The 23918-nt window shown below is 45.5% G+C and overlaps 1 protein-coding gene across 1 annotated transcript in view; it reads right to left on the reverse strand.

Annotated features, from left to right (window-relative positions):
* Positions 1–23918, reverse strand: part of MYO5B (myosin VB) — a gene marked incomplete at its 3' end in the record, with an annotated part of 387279 nt that overhangs the window by 345370 nt on the left and 17991 nt on the right. The gene's annotated exons all lie outside the window — the stretch shown is intronic.

A 23918-nucleotide genomic window follows, 5' to 3' on the forward strand; every position in this document is an offset into this window, starting at 1 on the left:
AGTGGGTGTCAAATCTATGTATATTAGTTGGTGTTCATCAAAAACACATATTCTGCAAAGCTAAAAAACAAAAATAACGTCACACTGGAAAGTTACTCATGCCTTTGTTCATACATTGGTGAATTCTGGATTCCACTCTGAGGCAGGCAGCAACTAGAGTTTATTTCCCTTATAAAAATGCAGGAAATCAAACTAAAATTATTACCAGTAGCATGGTAATGCAGATTTGAAGCAGTCGTCTCATTGTCAGGGCTATCAAGTAATTGTGAGTTTCTGATTAGGTCTTCCACAAGAATATCAACATCCTATGGCACAAATTAATCACCTAACATTCCAGCTTACCCAAAAGGATAACATGGCACATTTGTATTTTATACACTCTGATTTCAGTAAAAAGAGTATGGTCATGTTCATTGTTTGGGAGGTTAAAACTAAGGATGTCTTATGTAAGGCACCAAAATATAATGCCCCAAGTGTTCACTTCAAAATAGTGACTCTCAAGCTAGGAGGGACCCCGTGTGCAATGAGAAATGTTATCTTAATAATAACGCAGGACTTAGAATATTAGAAACTCCTAAAAGATGGAATATATTCTGGCAACTGATAAGCATAACAGCAACCTGGGAAAAATACTTTGTTTTCCTTATAAAAATAAAACCAGGTCAGCCTGTGAGTGAGGATTTGAGGAAAGCCTGTGTACAAGACCACAGTATCCTCGCCTCCCAACTCCTGCAGCCTTGGAGCACATCTCCACCACCATCCGTACCTTCCCACCATCAGGAAGCACATGATCAGCTGGTACAGCAATTTGCCCATGAGGCCAAGGACCTGGCTGAACCCCGACAACGGCAGTCAGCTTCCCTAGGCTCTGGGAACACGAGGGGCCCTTCATGGCCAGGGCTCCATGGGTGTGCGGGCACCTCACAAAGCCTGCCCTATTTATGTAGAACCCCCACACGTATGTGTGTGTGTGTGTGTGTGTGTAGATGTGCGTGCCTGGAGAATTACAGAGGTTGCCTCTGAGAAAGGAGGGATATGGGCATGCCGGCTTCACTTCTTATTCCAGAGATCCCTAGGTTGTTTGTATTTTTACCAGATTATATTGATTGTGTGAAAAATTTTAAAGCTTACCCAAAAAAGTCAACAAGAAACGTCTGGCAATCCACGACCACATGACACTGAGGGCAAGAGTCCCCTTTCTGTATGCTAAATTTGGCCCCCTTGGTTCTTAAAATTTGAACCGTTAACGCTCCACCATGCCTTCCTTGATTAGTAACGGTAACTCCGAGCCGGCCAGCATGTTGGGGAGAAGCAGGCAGAGTTCAAGTGGTAAAGTCAAGGTGGGGCTCACAGACCTTGGGCAGAGTCCTCAATCATCTCGGTACCTTGTTTCTAGTCTCCAAACATCAGTTTGAGTTCACATCTGTTACCTATTATCTGGAAGTACCACGAGGGCATTTAGTTCAAACTGCTTAACAAGCAAAAGCACAGATTAATAATCCATTAGCTTGTTTAATAAGCACTTCTAACTGGGACAGGCCACAGTGAGGTAGGAGTGACTGGAATTAGTCACAGCAAGGGCTGTTTGAGGCCCTGGAATTAATGAGTAAATTCTCACCTGTCCAAGGTGGTTCCAATACAACCCTGCCTGACACTAGCTATTAAGTTGTACACTTAGGTTTATAAGGCCAGCACTCACAAGTCTGTCTTCCAAGTACTTTGCTTGTAGCACAGTAAAGAGGTAGCAGAATAGACTGGAAAGGTCTGCTGTAGAGCAGACAGACCTTAACCCCAATTGCAGCTCTTCTTCTAGTGGTTTTAACTCACAGACTAATGTAAAAAGTAAAAGTTAGAAAGAAAAACTTTTCCAAATTTATATGCGTCGATGTATACGTCTCTGACGTGAGGAGACACTCCATAAACAGTAGCTGCAATCACTCCAGGTAAGAAGCAATCATGTGGCACAAACAACTAGACTTCATTTCATGTACGCACAGTGAGCTAAGAATTATCTTTTCTAGTATAAATTTAATTCAATATATTAGTTAATATATTTAACTAAATAAATTTAGCCTTTAACTAAAACAAAGCTCTTCATTAGTAGAGCTTAATATAACTTTAACCAGCATTCTTACCATCATCTTTTAAAATACGACCCATATTAGGGCAAGATTTAAAAGGGCTACAAGTGCCTGTATTCAACCAGCTATGTATCTTGGTAATCCTTGAGTAAAAGTTTTCTCATCTCACCCTCAGTATTTTGAGTTAAAATCTTCCTAATGTTTGTACACTCACCACTGCTTCTAACCACCTTCCAGCAGTTTATTTACATTCTAATGAAAGAGTCCTGATGCTCCCAGATTATTCAGAGAAGAGTCATTAAGTTGCCTTGCCCGGCTCTCCCAATACACACAGTGAGTCGTTTCATCCTATTTCTTCTATCAGAGCAGGTGCAAAAAGGAAGAGGAAAAAGCTAAGTGTGTTTACATAAAACTTGGCAATCGGGCTTCCCTGGTGGCGCAGTGGTTGGGAGTCCGCCTGCCAATGCAGGGGACACGGGTTCGTGCCCCGGTCCGGGAGCATCCCGCATGCTGCGGAGCCGCTGGGCCCGTGAGCCATGGCCACTGGGCCTGCACGTCCGGAGCCTGTGCTCCGCAACAGGAGAGGCCACAACAGTGAGAGGCCCGCGTACCACAAAAAAAAAAAAAAAAAAAACTTGGCAATTGTCTTTTTACCAATCAGAAAAGTGATCTCCTCTCTGACTAGTTCATGAGAGGTAGAATTTCTGAGCACTAAACAGAATCTCAGAAACCGAGACACACTAGATCTAAAAATGCTTTATGAAATAGGAAGGATCGATGCAGTGTCAGAGGTAACTTCGAGGTAAGTTTAATGTGTGGGGTTTTTTTGTTTTGTTTTGTTTTTGGCTACGTTGGGTCTACGTTGCTGTGCGTGGGCTTTCTCTAGTTGCGGCGAGCGGTGGCTACTCTTTTTTGCCGTGCACAGGCTTCTCATTGTGGTGGCTTCTCTTGTTGCAGAGCACGGGCTGTAGGCGCCCAGGCTTCGGGAGTTGTGGCTCGCAGGCTCCAGAGCACAGGCTCAATAGTTGTGGCACATGGGCTTAGTTGCTCCGCAGCACGTGGGATCTTCTCGGACCAGGGCTCAAACCCGTGTCCCCTGCATTGGCAGGTGGATTCCCAACCATTGCACCACCAGGGAAGTCCCTAATGTGTTTTTAAAAGTTAACTTCAAGTCCTTTCATACTAACAGGTCAAGAGGAGGAAGTAGAAGAGGAAATAAATGAATAAAATGGCACCTGCTGTGGTCATGCACAAAGAGAGAGGTTCCAGTGAGGTGCCATGCCTTTCTGGGACCACGGCCTCAACAGAGCCTTCAGACTATTCCAATTCAAAGTCAAATTAACCAGAACTCAACTACCCAGAGCCAGTCCACTGGACTCCCAGAACTATTTAACATGGATGAAAAGAAGACATATATCGTATTTAAAATCAACTTCTAGGAGACATCTACCATCGGTACACAAGCACCACAATCTCCTATGCCTTCCGCCACCTTAAATAGACTTGAATTTTAGAGCAGCTCTAGATTCACAACAAAATTGAGCAGAAAGTACAGCAGGTTCCCATGTGCCTCCTGCCTCCACACACGTGCAGCCTCCCCACGATCAACACCCTCTCAAGGGTGGTACATCACATGTCAGTGCAGGCTCGTCAGTTGTTAACGTCACTCAAAGACCAGAGTTTAGGTTTCACTCTCAATGTTTTATGTGACAAATGTATGATGACATGTATCCACCATGACAGTATCATACAGAGGAGTTTCACTGCCCTAGCCATCCTTTCCTTTCTACTAACCTCTTGCAACCACTGATCTTTTCACTGCCTCCATAATTTTGCATTTCCAGAATGGCTTATAGTTGGAATCACACAGCATGAAGCCTTTTCATATTGGCTTTTTGTTGTTTTTTATACAGCAGGTTCTTATTAGTCATCCATTTTATACACATCAGTGTATACATGTCAATCCCAATCTCCCAATGCAGCACACCACCATCCCCACCCCACCGCGGTGTTCCCCCATTGATGTCCATACGTTTGTTCTCTACATCTGTGTCTCTATTTCTGCCCTGCAAACTGGTTCATCTGTACCATGTTTCTAGACTCCACATGTATGCGTTCATATATGATATTTGTTTTTCTCTTTCTGACTTATTTCACTCAGTATGACAGTCTCTAGGTCCATCCACATCTCTACAGATGACCCAATTTCGTCCCTTCTGTGAGAAGCCAAATGATGTGACCATGTGCTGGGCTCTGAGAGCAACCAGGAGCCGGAAGCCTGGGCTCTGCTGCTGTTGAGCTGGGTGACTCTGGATGGCACTTAACCTCTCTCTGCTTGAGGTTTCCTGGGTTCGAAATTTAGACCCAGCCTTGGAAAATGGTTATGGGGGTCAAGGAGGATAATAAGCCTGTGGAAGCACCTTGAAGATGCCAGCTGGTTGGAATGTATGAAAAGTTTTCTGCAAGGACTGAAATCATTACATATCTGAGTCAGAAAGTGGAGGAAAGTATCGTTTTTTTTTTTTGTTTTTTTTTTGACAAGATAGGGAGGGAGGTATATATGTTGCACCAAAACTTGTGCCGGATTTCTTAGGTCTTTCCAAAGGTCAGGCGAGCTCTGCCTGTGCTTAGGTGTGGGTTTGGTTCACCTGACTCTGAGGCTGACTGGACCTCAACTAGGGTCTGTTTATTTTCAGAAGTGAATGACAGCTCTAGACACACCCATCTTACTTCCTTGGGAGTCTACCCAGGGTAATGAGTTTAAACTTTCTCTTTGGCTCTTGTGGCTGTTAGTCTTCACGCATGAGAGGACCTGTGGGACTGACAGTGCTTTGTGCAGCCAGCTCTTCTCTGGAAATGCGAGTAATGGTGAGGATAAGAGCAGACCCCAGGGTGCACGTTTACGTGGAATCTGAACTTCATGGTGATGCATACACATTATCAGTCTTAACCTAGTCATCAGATATTCAGCCAGCTTCTCCATAGGCCAAGAGGTCGACAACATAGCTCCTTCCTCAGAGCACACTGACTCCTTGGGGAGACGGTGACCAGGCAGGCTTAGATTGGGAGCTGGGCAACTGACATTCCCGTTTTACTGCTGTCAACCCTGGACTCTGACCTTGGCTACATCTGTCACCTCCCTGGGCCTTGGGATTTTCCCTTCACAATGAGGACTTCGGACCAGGTGATCTTGAGGGGTCTCCCCCAGCTACATTCCCTATTATAGGAGTCTGCTTGTCCATTTACAAAGGTAATTGATGATTAAATTGTAAATTGCGTGAACAGTACATAGAGTAAGAACTTCACACAAGGGAAAGGCGTCATTCTGGCTCCTAAGGGTCATAAATGGCTTTGCCAAGAAGGTAGAAAAGGAGGTGGAAAGTCTAAAAATATGTAAGAGCGGGAAATAGAGGCTCACCTGCCCAGCTGAGGTGTTGGTGTAGCAAAGGGCAAATTTGCTTGAGGTTCTTGGCAGTACCCACGTGTGAGCCAATGGGAGACTCAGGGATCTTTCTTTTCCCCACCTTTTTTGTGCCATAAATATCTGTGTATCTGATATGCCAGAGACGGTTTCTGCTTTAGACACATGGCTCCAAGAAGACCTTATCGTATCAAACTAATATAACTCGCTTATTGATGACTTTGAACTCATTACTTTCTGGTCCCTTCCCTCCTGGTCCCTGGTCCCTAGAACTAATGTTCTCAGGGAAACGGCTTTGTGTGCACCCTTCCACATTAGATATGCTTCTGCTACCCTTTATTTCCACCTATGAGAATGCCAGCATTTAGTTGTGGGAACTTCTTTTGTTATACATAGTAAAATCTCCAAAGTTCTTCTGTAGAGTTTTAGAGAATTCTGATGGAGAATTAAAAAACCAAAAAACCAAGCTCCATATTTATTCAATCAGTTCTTTAACTCAACCATCATTTAAGTGCTTACTCTGTACCAGGCACTGGGTATGCACTTGTAAACAAAACAGACAAGGTTTCTGCCCTCACAGCTTTTGGTCTAGTGGGCGGGACAAACACAAAGTCAGTACACAGGTAAATCTGAGATGATCAATTTGATGGGTGGTATAAGTGAAACAGAAGAGGATGGCACAAGCATAATAGGAGCACCTATTTCAGATGTGAGAGGGTGGCCTCATTTAGAAAGCAAGAGATGAGAAGAAGCTCCTGAGGGAAAGGAGCTCAGTTGGAGTTGGGGAGAAAAGTCTGTTTCAAGCAGAGGGAAAAGCTAGTGCAGAGGCCCAACGTAGGGAAGAGCTTGTCATGTTGAAAGAACTGTAGAAAAGGTCAGAGGGGCAGGAATGCTGTAAATAACAGTGGAGGGGGCTTTATACGAAGATAGGGAAATAGGCCTAAGTAGGGTCACTTAGGGCCTTTTGGTGAGGTAAGAAATTTGGATCTTATCCTATATTCAAAGGGAATCAATTGTTCGATCTTAAAGAGGGGAGGGGCACAATTCAATATAGATTTAATTACTCATTCTGGCTACATTGTGGAGAGTGGTTGGGAGGCAGGAGTTGAGGTGGAGAGATCAGTTACAGGGGGTCGTTGTGGCTTAGGTGAAAGATAGCACTTGGACTTGGACTTGGACTTGAGTAGAAGTGATGGAACTTGGCAGCGGCTGGGATGGGAGAGGTGATGGGAAGAGATGTCAAGGTAGACTCCTAGCCTTTGGCTCTGTCATCAAAATGGAAACACTGTATACTGAGACGCAGTGTGGACACTCTTTCCTAGAATGTATTGGGGCACTTTATACCTAGGTAAGTAAAGCTAAAGGCATAACCTTTACTTTGAGATGTGGGCCTTAACATTGCGAAACAGTGAACTTTATGTACTTGTTCGGTAGATGAAAATGACGTTAAGTATTTGGCTGTTTTTTACAAAACCTAAACATACTCTTGCCATAGGATTCAGCAGCTGTGCTCCTTGGTATTTACCTAAATGAGTTGAAAACTTATGTCCACATGAAAACCTGCACATGAATGTGCGTAGCAGCTTTATTCATAATTACCAAAGCTTGGGAGCAACCAAGATATCCTTAAGAGAGTGAGTGGATAAATTGTGGTACATCCAGACAGTGGAATATTAGCACCAAAAAGAAATGAGCTCTCAAGTCTTGAAAAGACATGGAGGAAGATTAAATACATATTGCTATATGCAAGAAGCCAATATGATACTGGGCATATACCCAGAGAAAACCATAATTCAAGAAGACACATGCACCCCAGTGTTCATTGCAGCACTATTTACAATAGCCAGGACATGGAAGCAACCTAAATGCCCATCGACAGATGAATGGATAAAGAAGATGTGGTATATATATACAATGGAGTCTTACTCAGCCATAAAAAGGAACGAAATTGGGTCATTTGTAGAGACGTGCGTGGATCTAGAGACTGTCATACAGAGTGAAGTAAGTCAGAAAGAGAAAAACAAATACCGTATATTAACGCATATATGTGGAACGTAGAAAAATGGTACAGATGAACAGGTTTGCAGGGCAAAAATTGAGACACAGATGTAGAGAACAAACGTGTGGACACCAAGGGGGGAAAGTGTCAGGGGAGGGGTGTTGGTGGTGTGATGAATTGGGCAATTGGGATTGACATGTATACACTAATATGTATAAAATGGATGACTAATAAGAACCTGCTGTATAAAAAACTAAAATTCAAAAAAACCCAAATGTAGCACTATGAAGTTATGAAGTACAATAAAATGAGGTATGCCAAAAAAAAAAAAAAAAAAGAATATCCAATGTAAAGATAGAAGCAGAAGCAACAGTAGGGTCTGCCAGGTGTGCATCTACATCCCTAACTTGGGATCAATCCAGGATAACTGCTCTCCTGGCAATTCTATTTTATACGAGCAGCTCTTTTTTTTTTTTTTTTTAACGTTTAGCAGCCATTTACAGAGGGTAAGGCTATATACCAGGCTCTCTAAGAGTTACCTTTACAGAGGCCACAGCCATAGGACCTTAGTGTTGAAAGGGGTCTTATACACAGGGCTCAGGAGGCAGCCCTAATCTCTAAAAGAGAATCTATGGACCAGTTAATATTTACTTAACTTCAGAGACCATCGGCAACATCCTCCAAAAGGATAGACATTTTAATCCCCCAAAAGTAAGGACTATCTCAGGAAAGAATGGTCTTAACTGAATACATCCTGTGGACAAGCCATGGAGCGGGTGCGCTCCCCACGGAAGGCCAGCCAGCTCCCGTGTGAGCACTCCCAGTGCTGGGAGTGCAAGGGAGCGGCTCGGTAGACCATTCCAGTCTTCTGAGAGTCATGTCTTAGACTGGGCTGGAATCTCTCTCCCTGAGACTTTCACCCACTAGTCACAGCTGTGACCTCATGGAGAGGAAATGACAGATCTTAAAGGCTGGCACAGAGTAAATCCTCAAAATCATCAACTCTCCCCGTCCCTCCCCACTGCACTCTCAGTCCCACGCTAAGCTCAGAACATGTGGAGACAGTGCTCACACCCAGTGCCCACACCCAGTGCCCACACCCAACTACCAACAGCAGCCCATTCTGAACTCATTCTCTAGAAGAAGCCCTGAAACATTTCAACCATTTCCCACATGGTTTGGTTTCCTGTCTCCCTCACCATCCCGGCCTTTCTCCTCAAGATATGCTTCACTTTGTCTGTGTCCCTCTTACAGTACAGGACTCACCATCTGGGGGTCCTGCACAAAGCACTAAAAGTCACGGTTGCCCCCTTGTGGAGCTCCCAATCTGGCCGAGAAAAAAGATGAACTCACATTAAACAAAGAACCCTCTTTCCTCTCACCCCACCCAAAGAGCACACACCCACACACTCAATTGTGTGACGAGACCACAGACACGGAAGGGATTTAGAGGAAGGAGATGGTAATAAGGCCTGGTTTCCGGGAGCCCAAGAGTCACTGCTCTTATCATATCCCACCTCTCCCTCAAAAAAATGAGACTGCAGAACACACGTGCAGCCCTGACGCCTCAGCTTCCCTCAGCCTCTGACGTAGAGACATCAGTGACCCCAGAAAGCATCTGTGGGCAGAGTCCCCGCCACGGGGCAATCAGGACACAAAGGCCAAGAGCTCCGGGGTCCAGAACACTGTCAGACACAGCTCTTGGGACAGGAGCCCCTCCCAGCTGAGAAACCAAAGGCAGAGGTGAAAGTTTCTAAAGGAAAAACAGAACATGAAGTGTTTTGTTTTGTTCAGAATTAAAAGATGCCCACTTGAGAAAGCTGGGAGGCTGAGGAAACTAGCCAAGGGCAGGGCCACCAGATTTTTGCTGAACTGGTTTGGCATCTTCTTTTTTTTTTTTTTTTTTTTTTTTTTTTGGTTTACGGAAATGACCACATACAAGGTAGCCTGCAGCCCAGGCCGATGGCCACCTTTCCAGCTGCAGTGTTTCCCAAGAGGTCACCCCTGGCAAAGAGGCCTCACACATTCTCAAATTCTGTGTTTCCATCTTGCAGGCAGGGGCCCTTTCTGAAACTGTTCTGCCTGGCCCAAACTCTCTTTGAATCGGGTTCTAACACTTCTGCACTTAACATTCTTTGACAGCAACTGCAAGAGGAAAACCACCTTCGGAACCTCCCCTTACCGCCCCATCCCAAGCAAGTTCCTGCCAAACGCTAGCATATTGCTGAATGTCACCACCACTCAGAATAGGAATCCCTGTGCCCAGTTTTGACGCTGCAAGTTAAGGACAGCAGAAGAATGTCTAATATGCTGTTAAACAATCTGGAAAGCCCATGCAATCCCCTAGTGAGGACAGCCTTTCCATAAAGGACAGCTTGCCTTTAAAGAGCACATTTAGTATACGACTGCCAACACTGCTCAGCCACAGCCTCGAGGAACCCATGAGAGAAGGCAAACCCCAGATCGTCAGGAAATCTGTGGCGTATTCTAGAAGCCCTCAACCACATCACATCAACCCCTTAAGTACAACCCCTTCATGGGCTGATGCTGGAGGACATCAGATCAGACCACGGAGGGTCCACGGACCCTGCACTGTGTCAGCCTTTCAAGACGCGGCATCGTCTGCAACCCAGAGGTCAGCAGGGCACCACCCAAGCGACTGGAAGACGCGTCTCCTGGCTGTGCAACCTCTCACAGCTGATCCCGCTCCACCAGGGCAGCTTCTCCCCCTCACATGTCCGGGTACTGACAGCAACATCCACAGGCAAAGCAAAGGGCCCTTGGCAGAGATCCCCTTTTACAAACTGCTCGAGGCAACCACGTTTCACATTTCAATGATTTTTTGGTCAGTGTTCACGCAACTGTAAGTAATAACAAAAATAACGTCATGGAACACAGTGCGTGGAACGCAGCAATCAGCAGATCCTCTGAAACAGATTGCTACCAAGGGTGTCAGCGTTCCAAGACACAAGATAATCTAAGACCTCATGTAGTGAGACCTCCAGTGAATGAGAAGCCCAGCCAATCCTGCTTATATTTACTCCTTTCTCCCCATCCCACCTGTTTACTCTCCAAAAAGAGGAAAAGTCACGCATAAGAATTAATCCACCCTGATGGAGAACTAGAGTGAGGGGTTAACGAGGTCGGCCCCCACTCACCCAGAGAGACGTCTTTCCCCTGCGTGCCCACCACTCTCCCAGGAGATTGGCAAGCAGGGGCCCCACGCGTGTTCTGGTTTTTCCCTCCCCAGCAACGTCCAATGTCAGCCCAGCTCTGCACACTTCATTTGCAAGGCCATTCTACTTTCGCAACCCATCACGTCAAGGGAGGAGGGGATGCCCCGGCAGCAGGTCTAGACGACTCTCCTGGGGCACATAATCTTAGTCTCCCCTCCTATCTTATTTCATTATCTTTAGTCCCCCACCCGCAGCCCAGGTGCCTGATACCTTGGGAAACTCTCTGCACTGCATTTCTGATAGGACTGTGAGCACCTTTCCTAACAAAAAAACAGAGTCCCAGGTCCGGTCAGCATCTCCTTCTAAAAAGCGCTTCATTCAGCAGAGACCAGGCACCTCTCACACACCAGGACTGTTCAGGCCGCAGCAGGATGAACAAGTAACCGACAGAGCCAGCCTAGACTCTAGGTGGCTACTCTGCTTATATCAGGGACAAGAGGAGAGAGGAGGCATGAGCATAATGCAAACTCAGATACGCTCTGAGATCCCAAAACACAGATCAGATGGCCTCTAACGTCCCTTCCAGAGCTGAATTCTATAAACTTCATATGATAGCCGTGTGGGCAGGAACAGAACCTACTATTTTAAACACAAACAGCATCACAAAATAGTTCACACTATTTCAGGTGTAACATTCCCAGCAAAGAAACATTCAAGGAAACTAAGGGTCTCTCTTCGTCTGAAACCACAAGATGGTTTTTAGTGATGGTTTTAGGTTTTAGATGAAAAAGCCAATAGATCCTCATGCAGGACTTGGACCACAGAAGCTGGCTGTCAGGGGACTCACCATTCCTAAGCAGGGTACCTTTTGCATTACTACTTGTATTCTAGTGATCTTTATGAGTTAGTTACTTAGGTCTCACTTTCACCCTCTATTCAGGCCTCAAATGTGCCTTCTGAAGTCTGCACCTTAATATGGGTGGTAATCTCTTCAAGCAGGAATGCCCTAGCTGGGCCAATGGCACTAGTGGCATGGCTGCCAACACATCCCACCTGCAATTGGTGAATCCCCTGAGGAAGACATGTAGCTTAACTGACAACTGAGCACTCCCTGCCCCATTTAACAGGACTTTCATTTAAGGGAAAGGTCCCCTCGATAAGGTATCTATGTACATTTTACAGAATGTCTGTGACTCAATGCTCCCTGTGGAATTAGATCTGTTTAATAAAATTAACCAGATTTTCAAATTGTGATGATTTTTTAAAATTTAGTTTGTTTTTTTTTTTAATTTAGTGTCTATCAAGAGGGACAAATACAAAATGTACCTTCTGGTTGGAGCCAAAGCCGAGTTAAGAAATGTTAAGACCAGGTGTCAACTCAGCGCTGTTGTATCACAAGCTGTATTTTGCTCCCTGGAGGTCCCCCCCACCCTTCTATGGGCGGGGGGGGGGGGCGGTAGCGGGGGGAGGAGGCTGCGGCTCATCAGGTATCTGGCAGAGTTCTGAAGTATCTCTGGTGTGCCAGGCATGACCCTCACCTTGCACAGTGACCCCCAGGGGGGACGGCTGCAGGTTTACAGACCAGGGAGGCTAACTGGTAACCAACTCAGGAGACACACATCTACCAGAATGCCACTGATTAACATTTAAAAGAACTGGAAAATCAGCGCCAGCCAAACTCTCCTTCTCCCAGGGGTCTGCCCACTCAGAGTAAGGAGACAGCTGATGGAAGGCGGGAGATGGTTCCCTCAAGCTGCAAGGCTGGCAGATGGCTCTCCTGCACCCCAAGGTTTGGATGGTTCATCCACAAGCAAACATTTTCTCCCAAAGTGATGGTTAAACTCTGACCACTTGTCGCTGTCCTCTTATCAGCTACCAGAGGAGTCATTACCTTTTGCCAGGTATCAGGTAGCATGTCATTCACATCTCCCCCAGAACACACACTGGCCCCAGGACTTACTGGCCACACATTTTATGAGTGATCCCCCAGGTGGGTTCACCTGACTAGTGGGCAATGTTGGTCACAGAAGCCCAAATTATTTTATGAGGGCCTCCCTGGTGGCGCAGTGGTTGAGAGTCCGCCTGCCGATGCAGGGGACGCGGGTTCGTGCCCCGGTCCGGGAAGATCCCACATGCCGCGGAGCGGCTGGGCCCGTGAGCCATGGCCGCTGAGCCTGCGCGTCCGGAGCCTGTGCTCCACAACGGGAGAGGCCACAGCAGTGAGAGGCCTGCGTACCGCAAAAAAAAAAAAAAAATTATTTTGTGAAATGGCCATGCTTAGTTTTCAGTTAAGCCACAGAAAAGACACGTATAAGCAAATCTGTTCAATTTTTTTAACCTGATGTTTAAACAGAAGTTAAAGTTATAATAAATTAGAGTGTACCAAGTTAAGAATTACAAGCTCATTGCAAATAAATAAAATGTGAACTGCTTTGTACATAAAATATGAAGTAAAATTTCCCTCCTTACTCCCACTTCCCACCCCTACCAAGAGAAACCTCTTATTAGTTCAGAATTTTGATTGCATAACATTCCTCATCAGGAGATTAGATTGAGTTAAATGTCTTATGAAAACACCACTGATAGGGACTCAACGGAGGGTGGGGGGGACACGGGAGCTTTCCCCCCAGGTGTAACCTACTGCATTTCCATCTTTAGCAAAACCAAGTACAAGTATGCAACATTTTACTTCATGAAGATCACCATCTTGGATCTCAAGTTTTATTTCATCTGTAAAGAACTGCCAATCTTGAATGCATATACGACATCAATGGTTTCAATCGTTTAAGTGAATATAAAAGAAGCCAAGAAAGTTTTAAAGGAAGAACTCCCTGGAAAGGATATGAAAGACCTACACAAGTTAACTAAATCCCCTAAGCACATTTTTAGTGACTGCTACCCTGGCAAGCACGCCCCAGTGGGTATGTTTGAACAAAGACCAAAGAATTTACTATATTTTCTTAGGAAAATTCTTTCTGTGTATTGCACAAGGTTCCCTCTACTTTCACTGCCCTGTATGCACTCACAGTTTGAAAGTTCAAAGGCCACTACTGTGCCCTCCTGCAGTGTGTTGGTATCACGTCTCCACATACTGAGGACGATTTTTTTTTTTTTAAAGGTATGAGACTTTCTAGTACTGACCTCTGAAACAAGAAGCCTTGAGCTACCGATGTGATGGGTGTAAGGACCCCTGGCATCCGTTTCATTCACCCTCCCTCAGTTCCACATTCTGTTCCATACTGTTCAACCTCCCTCTTTAATCTAGAGATTATTTGTCAACTGTCCCAACCTCTAGAGGCTTGATCTATAGCACATGAGAAATAAGTCTTTGGAGGCAAATAGCTATACAAATCAGAATTGGATTACGCCATGAAAGGTCATGGAAATGCTTTTCCTCTTTGTTGTCCCCTGACCCAAATCCTATTGGCTCTTTAAGATCTCATTGGAAATCTGATGCCCTCCAAGAAGCCCTCTTTCCCCCTGCTTCCCCAGCTGAGACAGGCAATGACCCATAGTCAAGAGACTATCTCCTATGCCTAGGGCTCCTTTCGATTTTTTAAAGCAATATATATAACTTGAATGTTCAAGTCTCCAAAATAAATAAAGCCAAGCCCATCTGCCATCTGGCCCCATTTGTGAGGCAAAACCACTTTATCATTTGTAAAAACCTATGTATAAAGGCCACTGCTGCCCTGGGGGCTTACAGTCTAGGTTAAACTAACAACTTAGAAATAAACCATTAGCGAAAGTTGTAAAATTTCACATAAAGCAAGGTTCTATGGTATTTAGATTGCACTTACATGAAGGACCACATGGGGCCTTGGCTGGCTTTTTGTTAATTCTAAATTATTCAGCACTGCATTGATAAATTGCTCATTAAAGTGCTAACCCCTAAGGCACCAGCCCAGCTAAGAATGATCCTCTGGGTTTCATTACTATCTCTAAAAGCATCGAAGGCAGGACCTCTCCATTTGCCTTCCTCTCCTCAAACTGCCAGAACACACCAAAGGGCCTTCATCCTTACAAGTCAAACTTGTTCAACAGCTAAGGAAGTAGAGTGGGAAATCTGGTGACAAGGTGATTTACTGAGGTCCTTTTAGAGGCCTGCAGTTCCAGAAGACTCGGGGAAGGAAGGACACTCCTGACACCTGGCATTTTAGAAGACAGTCCGTCTCTTCCATGAATATCCCTACATCTCCTTTGTCTCTCAGGTTGGAAGGGCCAGCTGCCCCCATTAGGGGCCCCTCCCCCAATTCCCCTTCCCCAGCAGTCTCTGCAATAAGCTGGGGCTTCCCCACCCCCCTGCTCCTCAGCTACACCAGGACCAGCCTGGACACTAGGTAAAAACTAAGGGAATATGAATGAAGTATAGACTTCAATGTTTTAATATTGGTTTATTAATGGTAACAAATGTAGCATACTAACACAAGACGTTAACAGAGGAAACCAGGCACAGGGTACAAGCGAACTCTAGGATCACAATTTTTCTGTAAATCTAAAATGGTTCTAAAATAAAAGTTTATTTAAAAAAAATAACCTGAAATACTGACAATGTGGAGAAACGGGCTCATTCACACCGTCTGGCAGTTCCTTAAAAGCTCGACACGCACAACCGTGGAACCCAACAACCATACTTCTGGGCATTTCTCAGAAATGGAAACTTACCTTCACACACACAAAAACCTGTACACCAGTATTTATAGCAGCTTTATGGTGATAGCCATTAACTGGAAACAACCCTCCAGTGGGTGAACAGTTAAACTGTGGTACATTCTTACCATGGAATAATACTCAGTAATAAAAAGGGAATGAATTATCAATACTCAGCATAAATAAATCTCCAGAGAATTATGCTGAGAGAAAAAGCCAATTCCAAAAGGTTACAAACTGTATGATTCCACACATAATATTCTGACAAAATTATAAATAAAGAGCCGATTAGTTGTGGTCAGAGGTTAAAAAGGGGGTGGAGGCAGGTGGAGATGGGTGTGGCTGAAAAAAAAAAAAAAAGGAAGGAATCCCTGTGGTGATGGAAATGCCCTGTATCTTGACTGTATCGATGACAAAATACTGGTTGTGACATTGTACTATAGTTCTGCAAGAGACTGCCATTGGGGGAAACTGACTAAAGGCTACAGAGGATCACTGTGCATTATCTGTTACAATTGCATGTGAATCTACAGTCATCTCAAAGTAAAGATTTTCTGTTAAGCCACTAGGCCTGAACAAGCAGGTAGCCTAGAGGGAAGGGGTAAGGCCCAAGCAGAGATGTGAAGTCAGAGCCCAGATACAAGTGAGTGGGGGTCCTCCAGCCAGGCTCGGCCCAGGGTTGAGACTCTGGAAGCAAAGTCCCCAGAGAAAGGGAGTACAAATATGGAAAGCAAGGCTGGCCTGGATTTGAAGGTATTGGTGTGGACTTCTATTTATGTTAAAACGCTTGGGACTTCCCTGGTGGTGCAGTGGTTAAGAATGCACCTGCCAATGCAGGGGACATGGGCTCAAGCCCTGATCCGGGAAGATCCCACATGCTGCAGAGCAACTAAGCCCGTGTGCCACAACTACTGAGCCTGCGCTCTAGAGCCCGTGAGCCACAACTACTGAGCCTGTGCTCTAGAGCCCACGAGCCACAACTACTGAGCCCGCGTGCCACAATTACTGAAGCCCGCTCACCTAGAGCCCGTGCTCCACAACAAGAGAAGCCACCACACTGAGAAGCCCGCGCACCGCAATGAAGAGTAGCCCCTGCTCACCACAACTAGAGAAAGCCCGTGCGCAGCAACGAAGACCCAACACAGCCAAAACTTAATAAATTAATTTAAAAAAAAACCTAAGTGTACATGTGCGTATGGGATTGTGTGTGTATACACAATCATTTCCTAGCTCTGTCCCCTTTAAAGGACCTGGGGGCAGCAACACTCCTGAGCAACCACTCAGTGCCCAGAAATTGGTTTTTAAGCGCCACTCTCCACTAAAAGAACCAGACCTCCTTAGAGAAATGGCTGATTCTGGGCTTGGGCAGAGCAACACAAAATGAGTCTGGAACGTGTTGTGGTGAAAAGTGATGAGAATGTGTCAAGAGGACGCAGAGGTCAGTGTAAAGAAGCACCCATGGACCTCATCTGGGACAATCTAAACGCCAAAGTGAATGACCATCACGTATTATAACCCACTGAACAAAATACACGCTCAAAAGCCCATACAGGTAAGTGAACACATGGATATGTATGGGGAGAAGAGAAAGCGCTTCCTTACAACAGAAGCCAACAAATAAATGGAGAAGGAACGAGGGTAATAACAAGTCATCATGTGGCAACCACAATATTAAAAATAAATGTAAGAGACACTGAGATGATAAGATTAGTAGATGAAAATCAGGTGAGAAAAAGAAGTTTGTATCATCTCAAAGTATTTCCCACAAAATATTTATTACAGAAGGGAGAAAAAAGTAACTTCACAGAGGAGAAACCCAACCGACATGCTCTTTAAGAACTGATCAAAGTTACCACCACCAGAAACAGGACAAATCAGACAAAATGTGCCACCCAAGAGGCTGCAGTGGTCATCACAGTATCTGGCCCAAAATACCTACCCCAAATGGAGGGGCTCTCTAACAGTGACGGGGCCATAACCTTCAAAAATGTCCAAGTCATGAAGCCAAGGCAAGACTGAGCAAACATTCTAGACTGAAGGAAACCACTGATAGAGTGACGAGCAGCAGGTATAACATGTAATCCTGGATTGAACCCTTTACTTTACTATAGAAGACATTACTGGGTCACCTGGTGAAACTTGAAACCCAAGGCATACAGGAATCCCTTGGATTATTCTCGTAACTTTTCTGTAAGTGTGAAATGGTTTCAAAATGAAGTTTTATATATATCAATATTATATATATATATATATATATATATATTTTTTTTTTTTAAACAGAAAAAGGCAGCTTCTGCTTTTCACCCTTCCACCTTCTTTCTGCCTGGAATGCAGGCATGCTGACATGAGGGTGAAGTCTCAAGGTAAGTAAAGAGAGCAGAACAGTAAAACAGGCAGAACTGACACATCAGCCCTGGGCTACCCACCTCAACACTTCTTGTTATACATGGTGGAAAATAAACCCCACGATGGTTCAAGTCACGATAGCGGGGTTTTCTGTCACTCACAACCAAAGCAATCATAACTAACATACTGAATAGGCAGAGAACTACTACTCCATTCCTATCTTCCCATTATCACTAATTGAAAAACCTACCAAAAACTAACAGAAAAGCAGTGATTTGCTCCAGGGACAAGGTAGCAGAGAAGCTGTGTGTTTTGGGCAGCCAGGGGCACTAAGGAAAGCCTGGCCAGAATCAACAGCAGGTCCATCTCCACCTAAAGTCCCGTGAGTTTCCATTGACAAAGGAATGGATAAAGAAGATGTGGTACATATATATAATGGAATATTACTCGGCCATTAAAAAGAATGAAATAATGCCATCTGCAGCAACATGGATGGACCTAGAGATTATCATACTAAGTGAAGCAAGTCAGACAGAGAAAGAGAAATATGGTATGATATGGCTTATATGTGGAATCTAAAAAAAATGATACAAATGAACTTATTTACAAAACAGAAGCAGACTCACAGAACTTATGGTTACCAGGGGGAAGGATGGGGGGTGAGGGATAGTTAGGGAATTTGGGATATAACACTGTTATATTTAAGATAAATAACTAACAAGGACCTACTGTATAGCACAGGGAACTCTGCTCGATATTATGTAACAACCTAAGTGGGAAAAGAATTTGAAAAAGAAGAGATATACATATAACTGAATCACTTTCCTGTACACTTGAAACTAACACAGCATTATTAATCAACTATACTACAATATAAAATAAAATTTTTTTAAAAAAAATTTTTTAAATAAAGTCCGGTGAGTTCCCACGCTCAGCACAAGGAAGAGTGAGGTTCGAGGCAGGACTCTGACGGACAGGCAATGAAAGAGGGACAGGAGACGTCTTCAAAGGCATTTTGTCAGAGAAACAGCTCTGTGCACAATCTGTGTACCACAGCAGCACCTGCTTTGGAAACAGGATGAGTTCAATAGGCTTTCAGTGCTTGCTTTTCAACGGGATCACCACTTAGAACACTGTCTCTATGAGAAAGATCCTAAATGCTGAATGATATGGACTGAATATTTACATCCTCTCCAAATTCGTATGTTGAAATGCTAACCCTCCCAAGTGATGGTACAAGGAAGCAGGGCCTTTGGGAGGTAATTAAGTCATGAGGATGGAGCCTTATGAATGAGATTAGTACCTCAGAAGAGACACCTCAGAGAGTGTTCTCACCTTCCTTCTGCCATGTGAGGATACAAGGAGAAGACAGCCATCTGCAACCTGGAAGGGGGCCCTCAACAGAACCTGGCCATGCTGGCACCCCGGTCTTGGACTTCTAGCCTCCAGGACTGAAAGCAGTGAGTTTCTGTTGTTTATAAGCCACCCTGCCTATGGTGCTCTGTGATAGCAGCCTGAACAGACTGACACTGTACTTAAAGTAGCCTTCAGATCTAACCTGGCAATAAACTGGGGATGTCTGTAAACACCTACTTCATTTGTAAGTCAACTTTATTTCCTAGCCATCAATTTGTATTACATTTTCCTAATCACAACTCACTTTTCTCCTCATAACGCCTCCTATTGGTCTAGTACTCCTTCCTTACTCTTTAAAGTTCCCTTCATACCACGATGTTAATTTCATTCTTGCTCTCAACAGTACTGTGAGGAAAGCCCAACTGATTCCATTTCACACGTAAGAAGACAAAGTTGAGGGAGATGAAGCCACTGGCCCAAGTCCTCACAGCAAAGAAATGGCAGAAATGTAACAAGAATTCTGAGCCCTGACTGCCGATCCAGTGTTCTTTCACCTAAACCACACAGTTTGTCATTAATAGCACTGTCAGTTTTTAATATTTCCTGTCTTGCTTTAAGATTATACTACAAAAGGCTTGAGGGGGAGGGAGGCGCAAGAGGGAGGGGATATGGGGATATATGTATACGTAGAGCTGATTCACTTTGTTATGCAGCAGAAACTAACATTGTAAAGCAATTATACACCAATAAAGATGTTTGAAAAAAAGATTATATTATAAAAGGCTAGAACACGAGGTCAGAAAAGAGTAAGCGGGAAGAAACGCATACATTTTACCTAATGGAAGAGTGTGGAGGAAATTCAGCACTCCTCCATCATCCTCTTCTTGCTCCTGTTTCAGAAGTGAAGGCGTACAAAAATACTGCCCCCCTAGTAGACCACACCTGCCTCCCTGAGACTCTCCTGGCAGCCAGTTCCCCCTCAGTTAGAATGTTCCAGGCCCTTCAAAACTCTACAGAAATACCAGAATCTCAAATGCTTGGCTGCTCATCTCCATGCAGCCCTGCTCTGAAAATCAGCAGGTACCAAGTGCCTGTTAGGTATAACACGGTGTCAGGCCCTCGGCGTGGTCTCTGTCCTCCTGGATATGTTAAGGAGATAAGGCAAATACGTAAAAAGTTAAGCAGCCACCCAAGAAATAAACAACAGTGCAGGCCAATGACAGGAGCAGAGGCATAAGAGGAAGATCTGAGCAAGTGCCAAGACCAAGTAACAGACGGACAGCACTTACGGATGGACAGCGCTTACAGTCACTGCTTCAGATTACAAAGAATAGATTTTCTTTAGGCTGAAGTAGGCAGGGCTTAAGGAAAAAGCTAAAGTTTGAACTTGGTCTTGAAAGAATGAACTTAGAGAGGGAAAGCATATTCCAGGTAGATACAGCACGGACGCAGAAAAGCTCAAGGCACGTTCAGAAGGTGCTGAGTGGACTGATCCTGCCCGTGGGAGAGAGTGGACCATACAAGGCAACGATCAACTGACAGTACATCAGTCATGATGCTCTGGCTACGAGAGGCTTCAAACTGGCCTAAACAGAAAGACGCTTCTATCTCTAATGACAAGAAGCCTAGAATTCTCATGGGTTCTAGTGTTTTTTCAGCCCAAGGCACATGGCTGCATGGGGGAGGGGTTGTGTTAAGACCAAACTTCTGTCAAGAAGTCACAGTGGGGCTTCCCTGGTGGCGCAGTGGTTGAGAGTCCGCCTGCCGATGCAGGGGACGCGGGTTCATGCCCCGGTCCGGGAAGATCCCACATGCCGCGGAGTGGCTGGGCCCGTGAGCCATGGCCGCTGAGCCTGCGCGTCCGGAGCCTGTGCTCCGCAATGGGAGAGAGGCCACAACAGTGAGGGGCCTGCGTACCGCAAAAAAAAAAAAAAAAAAAGAAGTCACAACGGGGGCGTGGATGATCCTGCACGGGTAACCAGCCATCACAAACGGTTACCGTTCAGTGAGCGCCAAGCGCGGACCCACGCATTTCACCTTCGAAGCAAACCTGAGAGACAAGATCACAGGGGAAGAACCAGAAGAGGCTCCTCATCTAACAACCAAATCCAAAACTAGATTTGGAAACGCAGCAATAGATCCCCCTCCTGTGCCTATTTACCAAAAAATACACGTGGGTTCTAAAGGGGATCTAACCCGGATGGCTGCTCAAATATGTTCAGTCAGCAAAGACCTTCATTCTAACGACCACTGGGGGCCTGTGTTCATTAAAGCAAAACTGCACTAGGACATGCCAACATGGTAGTGTGAGGGAATTAATGAATGAAGGCAAAGAGACTGGGCCAGAAGAGAAAGCACACTGATATCCAGGCCTAGGGAACTAGGATTCCCAACATATTCCTATACAGGGGGTCCTAGCACAGTGAGCTTTGGCCAGGCTCAGTACCCAAGCAGGACTCTCCTACTCAAGTCATAGGGTCTATCTCCCTCATTCCAATCCTGAAAAATCTATAACACAGGTTAGGGGAGTTGGCCAATTGCAGCATTACTCTATAAAGTCCATCTTTAATGTAATGTCATTTTATTTGTTTAAAAAACGTTTCTCAAGCACATTCTATGTGCTACACATGTTCTAGGCCCTGGTGATTCAGCAATGAGCAAGCAACTGCTGCTCTCATGGACCAGAATCTAGTTAAGGAAGACAAGCCAACAAAAGAGCCAGGTATTGAAAAGCACAAAGAGAAAAATAAAACAGGGTAATGGATTGAGTGGGTGACAGAGAAGGCGTCTGAGGACCTGACTCAGCAGAGGCTTGAATGATGAGAAGCCACCCGCGCAAAGGCCTGGGAGAGAACATCAATGGAGAGGGACCAGGGCAAAGGCACTGAGGTGGCAAGAAGCCTGCAGTGTTCCATGAGCAAACAAGGAGGAGGCCAGCAGGGATGGAGCCAGCCAGTGAGGAAGACGGAACACTAATGCATCAGGACAAGCAGGAACCGGATTACGTACTGTGCCCTGTAGGCAGGCCTAGCAGGGGGTTGGATTTTCTTCCAAACGCAAAGAGAAACAGCTGGATGGTTTCGAGCAAAGGAGTGACAGAATCCAAGTGACATTCTACAAAAATGACCTGACTACTGTGTGGAGAACAGACTGGAAGGAGAGAGAGGAAAAAGCAGGGGAGCCGGCGAGGAGACTGTTGCCACTACCCAGGCCAGAGACCTGGGGGTTGCACAGGTCGGTAGCGAGGGGGTGAAAAGCGAGGCTCCAGGTTCTGTTTGGAAGTTGAGTCAACAGGACCTGCAGGCAGACTGGGTGTTAAGGGGAAGATGCCTGGATCCGGGGCCTAAGGATTAAACCCTGGAGGATTAATTGGATCACGCCACCTACTGGACCACGGGAGAGCATGGGGAGAAAAAGGAAGAGCAACAAACAACTTTGCTCCTAAGGGTCTTTCATTCTGAGACAGTGGCTTTTGGAAATTCATACTTCCAGGTTGAACAATTTCACTCTCTGAGTGGGTCAGGAAAAAACCTGGAAGAGGCAGCATTGTTATTTTATTTTATTTTAGTTTTTTGCGGTACGCGGGCCTCTCACTGCTGTGGCCTCTCCCGTTGCGGAGCACAGGCTCCGGACGCGCAGGCTCAGCGGCCATGGCTCACGGGCCCAGCCGCTCCGCGGCATGTGGGATCCTCCCAGACCGGGGCACGAACCCGTGTCCCCTGCGTCGGCAGGCGGACCCTCAACCACTGCGCCACCAGGGAGGCCCCAGCATTGTTATTTTTTAAACATACAGACCAGGACTCAGAGATTGACACTTTCACAGAATCTTAGAGAGGGAAGAAACGCAAGAGATCTGGTCCTACTCCCTTCCTGCAGCAAGTGAGGAAACCCAGGTCCAGAGAGATACGTGACACTGTCACACTTGGGCAGGTCATCGCAAGTGCCACTATTTAGTGGCAGTTAGTGTCACATAAGGCATTACTCCAAGCGGACAGTCCCGTGCTCTCTCCAGCACACCACACTGGGCTCTGTACCTCTCACCATAGATATTTCTCTTTCAGTTGCTTATACAAACGCCTCACACAGGGTGCTGGTGATTTGCCTGATGCAGACATGCTGCGACGCCAGAAGACACCTGACCTCAGACAGCAGGCCCTTTTCCTAGAGGAACACGCCCCCTGCCAGGGCTCCTGTCAAGTGACAAGCAGAGTGAAGGCCAGAGGAGTCAGAAGGCAGCCAGCCATGCCAGACACGCCACATCAGCACGTCTTTGATCTGTCACTAGTAGGAGCTAAATCAGCAGCTTCCAGAGCATTATAAGAAACTGACATCTGAAAAAGGCAAATCAGGTCCCAGCCAGCCTCTCAGGGGATGTGACCCCGCTTTGCTACACGCTGCCTTTCTTCTAGGACTGACCAGAGCAATATTCTCTGCAAAGGGGTCCACAGAGCACCAGCCCAGCCCACGGCAGAGCCCACACTGTGCCCACCTACCTCGACGTTCACACTCCCCCTCCACCTTGATCGCCCTTCCTCTGATCTCCTTCATTCATTCTCACCGCTTTCCTGTATGCATCCAAACCTGCAACCTACACACAGCTTCCTCCTAAAAGAAAGGTAACAGGTGGTCCTCTTACACTGCGTTTCTACCTCCCATCAGTGAATCACCACCACCAAAACATGGAACTAAAGCACATTTTAAACTATTTTGTACTGAATCAATTAAAGCTTTGTAATTCTCATTCTTAGAATAAATTCAAGTGAGTTGGAAACCTATTTCTCTAAGAGAAACAAAAATCAGAAAACAAATTTCTTTAGGTTTCCTTTTATAGATGAGTGGAATCGCAAGTGGCTTACTCCTTCCTTCCTTTTACTGTTTATTTGCAATTA

The sequence above is a fragment of the Mesoplodon bidens genome, assembly GCF_964165515.1.
Source record: "Mesoplodon bidens genome assembly, chromosome: 13".
NCBI lineage: Eukaryota > Metazoa > Chordata > Mammalia > Artiodactyla > Ziphiidae > Mesoplodon > Mesoplodon bidens.